Below are 8,296 nucleotides of genomic sequence, written 5' to 3' on the forward strand. Positions count from 1 at the left end.
GAATCTATTGAATGAAAGGTTGCAACTTTATGTATAGGAAATCTCATTTTCAAGGCACCAATAATGTGTTCAATATGATTCCACATTGAAACATGTCAGAAATTAAATTGTTTTTTGTAATTGATTGGTCTACATCATGCTCATCCTTGCTCCTGTAAGTGATAACGCACACCCCAGTATGAAGCAATAAAATTTGGAGTATTTGCATACCTAGCATTCACTAGGTAATATTTACTGGGAGGGACATGGAAGCCTTGGTCGATTGAATGTTGAAGTACTCTAGCATCAGAAGCAGAGCCTTCCAAACCAGCTCAGACATTTACAAAATGTAGGTTAAAATCTCATGCGACCATCACATTTTGGGATAATGTTTGTTTTCTATTTCTATAAGGATCTTGCAAAGGCAAAGAAATAGTGATTGGAATATGTGTACCATCAATAGCACCAATACAATCCTAAAATAAAAAACCCATAACATTTGTTAAGAGAAAATTAAAAAACATAAATAATAAATTAAAAAAAAGATAGTATAATGATTTCTAACCTTGAAATATGTAAAAAAAAAAGTTTACTATTCTGGATAACTGGTGATGTAGTAATTGGTGGCAATTATATATATATATATATGTAGTAGCAAGAGTAGTAATAGCTTTAAGCACTTTACCCAAATAATAGCTAACCATTTTTGTTGAATGTTGAAAATGTTCTTGCACGTCACGATTACTAGCGTTGTGCACAAGAGTGTACACAAGAGTTGCAAAGAAGAGATCTTTTCTTTAAACAATTAGGAAGTGCTTCAAATATACGAGGCTCCATATGAAATACTCTCATACAACTTGCTTTATGACCTTCAAGAATTTCTTGTACATATGCAGCACCTATTAATATTGATGTATGACAAGGCCTACTTTTTGAACTTACAGGAAATAGACTTGGTAAAATGGCGAGCATGAATTCATCATCATCTTCATTAATCTTTCTCCATTGATCCAAATCCATATTAAAATAAAAGGCTTGGAGACACAAAAATTTGAGCTAAAGAGAGATAAGTTTACATATTGCATAAAGAGAGTTGGCTTTAAATAGAGAGAAATTGTTAACTGGTAGTTTTTTAAAAGCTCTAATCGGCTAGTATTTTAAAAACTCAAATGGCTAATTTCATTTTCAAACATAAATTCCTATGGAAAATTCCTGTGCATATCTAAACACCATTCCGTAGAAATTTTTCCTATAGTAAATTCCATAGTAATCATTTCCGAATCCTATGGAATAAAATTCCTACGAAAAATTTATTATGCATCCAAACAGGCCCTATAACTTTTGACTAAAACTACTTATCTCATACATGTTGACAAGTTTCTCTATCATCCTACAGTTTTGTACATCTTTTCAAATTGAGTTAGGATTGTCAATTTACCCCGAGTTAGGATTATCAATTTACCCCAGACCAGATGAGAATCCTATTCTTCACCCCAACAAGATCGTGGTCAAGGATAGATAAAATCTTGGGAACGGAGTTAGAATCAGGACAGGGATATAAATCTCCGTCGAGGATGAGGTGGGGGGTGGGGGGCTGGAAATCTCTTCCCCGCAACACCCATCCCCAAAAATATAATTTTAATATTATATATATATATAACATTAGAAAATTATTTATATTAAATAAAACAATATATATTATTAAAATATAAAATATTTGATATATTTAATAGATGCCAAACAAAATAAAAAATAGGGAATCTCAAATAATTTTAGCGGTGATAGACACGGGTTAAAATATTTCCCTAACCTGGGTTAGGAGATAGGGTCAAGGGTAGGTTTGACAAGTCAGGATTTGGACCAGGAAATACATCAATGAGTATGGAAAAATCCCCATCCCCACCCCATTATTTTGATGAGTACAAAAATCACAATAAAAACATAGATGTATAATATTAGTTACAAAAAATTATGCATCACATTCTCACCAATTTTAAACAAAATCTAAAAAACCTGAAGATCTTAGCAACCAAGCAACCAACCTATCCAGATTTCCACTACAAGGAGAATAAAACATGGATGAAGCCTTATGAGAAAGAGAAATTCTCGCCGTCTGATGAAAAAGGGAAATAGAAAACCTTGAACTACTTTCAAGTAGCTAATTTTTTTTTTTTAATTTTAATGTATGATTTTACTGCTAATTAAAGAATAAAAAACAAAAACTTCTCAATCTCAAGCAAAAAACCAAACCCTAAATGATAAATAAATAAAGAATTTACCAGATCTTCAAAAGAAATTTTCCCCTTTTTTATTCAAAAAAAAAATCTTCCGCTTTGTAATTCAAGAGGGATCAAGATAATTTCTGGGGTTCCATAAAGTAAATGTCGTTAATGATGAACTGAAGTTCAGAGAGAAGGATCTGTAGACAAAAGAGAGAAAGATGAACAATTAATTGAAGTTTGGGCATAAGGTTTTTTTTTGGGGGGTGGGGGTGGGGCTACTATTTTTTTAATTCTCATAAAACACTCTTTGGATTTATTTTAGTTTACATTAATTACATTAAATAATATGACATTTTTAATATATATATATATATATACATACTATAAATTATATCCCTTAAGAGCCTTGAGATGCCAATTGGAGTTATTTGATTGGGTTTGGACATACTATTTAAAAGGGATGTTCAAGTTTAGAAAAGTTTAAATTATATATTTAAAGTTTAGAAAAGTTTAAATCAATGATGAATCTATTGATATGCACCGAGATGATTAAAAAATGCTTATCACTTAAAAGCCTTTCAATGCCATTTGGAGTTATTTTATTGGGTTTGGAAATAGTTTTTTTAATACATTTGGAAGGATGTAAAAGCTTAGAAAAGTTTACTTATTAGTTTTGTGTATTCCCCTTTATATCCCCACAATATGCATAATATTAATCTTGATTAGTCAATTGATTTTGTTTTCTTATACTCTTAATTTTAATTTATACGATAATAACAAGAAACACATCCCAGTTCAAAGAAGAACAACATATTTAAACTATTCTTATAACTTTAACACATGTCACATATATATTGGTTTTTTCTAAATTTTTGGGATCATAATCAAATTCTGTATGTTATTAGTTTTTTTGAAAATTTCCATAAATAAAATAAATGATTAATTGCCCAGAGGTTAGAGAAGACGAGAAGACGCTCCGCTACACATCTCGCAAGGCCCATGTTGAGACGTGGCCACAGATCAAGGCCCGCTTCGCCAAGGGATCGGAGATAGATGGAGATCGATCACATCTTCTTTTTTAGGCACTGGCGTGACCTCCACCGCCTTCATGAAGGTCTTCCTCCTAACCCCTCTCTGAATCCCCAATCATTTTCGCTAACTTTCCCCCATTTGAAATCTCATCAGGAGCATATGCTAGGCCTCATAGAAACTCTAAATCTGATTTCTCCTACCGGATCGATGATCTGGCAAGGTAGTGATGCACCAACCCACGATCATGGATGCTGGTTGATGAGTTGTAGAGAGACATGGAGGTCATCGGAGGGGGATCCTGTAGTGTGGGCTCTGTTCTTACCTTTGGATCTTCTCCGGTGGTACTACTACCGGGATCGCCAATGAGTTATCACCACATCACCTGCCGAATGACATCCCTCCAATGGTCGGGAAGAAGATATCAGGTCCAGAGCGAAGGGGGAGACCTCCAAAGATGAAAAAGGCCTCCGACCTATCTTCTTCCTTTTTTGTACCCTTGGATTTATGTTCTCCTCATGTTCATCGAGAACGAAGGTACATATTAGGTAATTTTTTCTCCCTTTTCCCCGGAAAAAACATTCAGCTCTTGGCATTGGAAAATCACTTGCAACATGAAGTTGTGCAAGATTTTGTTTTTTTAATTTGAAAGGCATTGAAATTTTTAGAATTTTGTAATGGAGACCAAACTTAGGAGTCCATTCACCAATTTTTTCAAATTGCTATTCCTTTGTTTTTTTTTTTAAAATTGCTATTCATGTGTGAATTGAAATTACTAAATTTTATTTATTCTTAGTTGCAATATTACAATTAAATTTTTGAAATTAATTAAGGAAAATAAGTTTGAGTAGTGGGAGTCAATTGGGCAATTTTTTTAAAACTATATATTCTATTTTGATTATGTTTTTTTTTTTCAGTTCTATTTTTTTTTTAATTTGATGTTAATAGTCCTTATTGTTGTTCATAAATGTATAGATATAAAAATAATTTTGTATATTTTATTTTTTTGTTGTTTGTTTTATTATTTTGTTTTTCTAAGATTTATTTAGTTTTTATAAATTATATATATATATATTTGGGTCTTTGTTTGTATATCAAACTAATTTGGTTTTCAAACTAATGATTTCCAAACCTCCTTTAATTGAAAAAACCTATCCTATTAATTGAACAATTATTCAGTTTTGTAATCCTTTTTAGATTACAAGAACACAAGTTACCAATTCAAACAAGAACACATTTAAACAAGTTACCAATTCAAACAAAACACATTCAAACAAGAGCACGAGTTGCAAATTCCAATATAACTATTATGGACTTGCTTGATAATATAAACCAAGTGAGTTTTTTTCAAAATTAATGAATTAAAAGAAACCTAGCCTTATGAAGGCTGTTCGTGAGAGTAGCAAAAAAACCATTGGAAAAAAACTCAAAAAGAATCCTCATTTTCTATAATTTTCAATCTATCTATAATTTCTCTCACATTTGTTTATAAAAGCTCATTATGACTATGCCACACCCTCTACCCTACAAATGAAAAAAACAAAGTGGGTGTTTTTGATAGGCTTTGAATGGGAGGAACCCCATATTTTTTTAATTCAAACCTAATTTAATTAAAAAATGGATATGGATGTCAAGATCCACACCTAATCATTTAAGCATGGTATGGAATAGCTAGATCCATTCTTGGTATTTGAGCTTCATTTCTTGGTTTTTGCCCATTATAAGTTATGACACAATATATTTTGTTCATCACCCATATTCAATCAAGAAGACAATTGGGTGGAAATCTACAAATTACTCATCGGGATCCAAAATTCTAGGGTTTGCTAGCTATTGGCAAGATTAAAGTGCAACTTGTTTTTATTCATTCTTCTTTTTATGCTTTTTTTTCAAAAAATTAAAAAAACTATTAAAATATTTAGAAATTAGTAAAGATAACCAAATTTGTGCTTGGGAATCCATTCATGAGATCTTTTAAAATTATTATTCGTTTATAATCTATTATAGTATATTGTGCTTCTATTTTTTTCTCTTTTTATTTTCCTTTTTTTATTTTTTATATTTGGTTTTAATAGTATGTTCATACATGTATAGACATAAAAATAATTTATTTTATTTTATTTTATTTTATTCTATGGTTTTTTGAAATTTGTATTTTATTTTATTTTTTAAATTTCTCATTGAGCTTTTAGAAATTATATATGTATATATACAATGCATTGCCCTGTCCTAACAATATTTAATTACTAAATTGCTTTACTTATTTGTTTTATCTCTTCTTAATATAATATTTTAATTTGGAATTTAAAATCATAAGATAATAATAGCAAAAAAAAAACTACAAAACTTATTGGATATTTATTTTCAAAATGAAATTATCATATATAATCTTTTTAGAAAAAACAAAAGACAAATCATAGCCTACTTTTAATATAATTCTTAAAAGTTGTTGAAAAAAAAACAAAAAAAAAAATGAAAAATCTTTGATTGATTGTATACTTTGCACATCAGATTATACCTAATATGTCTTTGACTGCTTTGCATATATTTGAAAGACTTCACATTTCTCACGCTCTCTAATTAATCTCAATTCTTAATCTCAATTCAAATAGCAATAAAATCTTAGAAAATAATAAATTCAAATTTTTGTTTCTAATCATATATGAAACACTTTTATGTTAATAAAAATTATTTCTCTTTTAACAACTATAATGTAGGCAAAATTTAGCCAATTTTAATATATAATGAAATTTATTCAATATATATACTTATAACTTTTAATTATTTATTTATAGTCATGTGTTGTGAAGAGTATGTAGTTAATAATCATTTTTTTACAGTTGGTGTTATATCACCATGCAATTGTTGTACAATAATTCAACAAGATACATTTTCAAAATAAGTTGTATAACAAAATAATTTGTCAAAGTTCATGGAATTAATATTTCCCAAAATTAAAAAAAAAAAACCCCTCATTTATTCCCTCTTTTTCAGTCCATTTTCCCCCTCATTATCAATTTCCTTCTCATCAATACATTACACATAGTTATAAATAACAACCATCTAATGCCCACAAAAATATATATACACACCCAATTTTCTAAACATTTAACAAGATACTTATTTATTTATTAATTTAAAAATGTAGAAATATAAAGCAAATCTACTCTTCTTTTAAGAAGATCCGACAAAACATGATTGACATCTCTGACTAAAGATGCAAAAATATAATATAAAAAATGCATTTGAAAATAACTAGAGTTGAACAACCCAAACCAACCATCTCTCATGCATTTGTGAGGTAGTTGTGGCTATCCCAAAAAAAAAAACAGAGCCAAAGTAATCTTCCCTAACAACACTCCACCCTCCAGTGTATGTAAATTTTAATCCATCTGAGATCCTCTTTTCTCATCCTTCCTTATTATTATTGTTTAATTGTCAAACAATTGTTTTTTTTTAAAAAAACTGCATATCATTCTTGCAAGTTTAAGTGATCCTTCCTTATTATTATATTCATTTCTCCCACTTAATTTATGATATATATATTTAATGTAATTTGTAGTGTTAGTATGGCAAAAGGACAAATAGAGAATGAGTGTATCCAAATTTAAGACAATTTGTGTTTTTTGTGGTAGTAGCTTAGGGAAGAAAAAAAGAGTTACCGAGGATGCAGCCATTGATATTGCTCAAAAAACTAGTTTGGTTTCTTTCCTTTTTAGTTTATTTTTTTATTTCTCTTTTTCATAACTCTCTCTTCCTTGCTATCTTTTTCTATCATTGTTGTTCTTGAACATAAATTAATAAATGAAGATATTGGACATAACCTAGCAAATGTTCACACTTCAGGTGATGAAAAACATTGATTTGGTATACGACGGAGGTAATATTGTATTAATGGGCTTGATTTCTCAAACTGTCTTTGATGGTGGAAGGCATGTTCTTGGGTATGGTTTACGTTTTTTAAAAAAAATATTTAAAGCCCATTCATTTCATAAAAAAAACTTCTTAAGATATTAACCAAATTTTTTATCCATCTACTCAATGTGATTCCTAAGCCTCTAATGGATAAAGAGGTATGGAAATGATTTTTTTGTATATATCAAACTCTTAAGAAATAAAACCTCAAACCACAAATATCAATGGTTATTCTTTGATACATTATTTTTTATTGTCAGATCACTAGTGTCACTATAGGAAAATTAAAACCAGTTGCAAATATCCACCAGAGGAAAGCAGAGATGAACCTGCATTTTGATGCCTTTATTGCTATGCCTGGTTAGTGTATAACATGCATTTCCTATAACTCAATATTACACATAAATCAACTTCCTTTCCTCATTTGCATCACTGGAAATGAAAAAAAAACACTAACTTCTTTCCACTATTTATATTTTGCCCCTAATAGCATTATTTCATTTTATTAACACTCTTTTATCACTCATTATGTACAAAATCACAAATCCTCTCATTGATCATTATATTTTACCTTCTTTAAATAAATAACTAAAAGCACACAAAAATGAACTCAATTCAATTTTAATTATTATGAAGGCGGTTATGGCACTCTTGAGGAACTTTTTGAAGTAATTACTTGGGCACAACTAGCCATACGTAACAAACCTGTAATTTGATTCCAATTATTCACATACACAATTAAAATTATGAAAAGAACATAACTAACTTATTCTTTGTTTTAGATTGGATTGCTAAACATTGATGGGTACTATAATTCATTGCTTTCTTTCATTGACCAAGCTGTAGAGGAAGGTTTCATCAAACCATGTGCACATCATATTATTGTCTCCACTTCAAATGCAAAGGAGCTAATTGAGGAACTCAAAGTATTGTTTACAATTTTTTTTAAGAATATTTACTAAATGTTAGTTTCTTTACAATTATTGTTAATTGTTTAGAATTCTACTGAAATTACAGGACTACTACCCATGTCATGAAGAAGTTACACTGAAACTAAAGTAGAACTTTGAGCAACTTGGACACTCCCAAAACAATGTAATTTATACATAAATATAAAGATACAGTGAAGAACAACATTATAGACAAATTTT

The 8,296-nt window shown here is 29.5% G+C and overlaps 1 pseudogene; it reads left to right on the forward strand.

The window, feature by feature from the left end:
* Nucleotides 1-6,821: 6,821 nt before the first annotated feature.
* Nucleotides 6,822-8,296, forward strand: part of LOC120274605 — a 44,599-nt pseudogene continuing 43,124 nt past the window's right edge.

Source organism: Dioscorea cayenensis, chromosome 13 (genome assembly GCF_009730915.1).
Source record: "Dioscorea cayenensis subsp. rotundata cultivar TDr96_F1 chromosome 13, TDr96_F1_v2_PseudoChromosome.rev07_lg8_w22 25.fasta, whole genome shotgun sequence".
In the NCBI taxonomy this organism is placed as follows: Eukaryota; Viridiplantae; Streptophyta; class Magnoliopsida; order Dioscoreales; family Dioscoreaceae; genus Dioscorea; species Dioscorea cayenensis.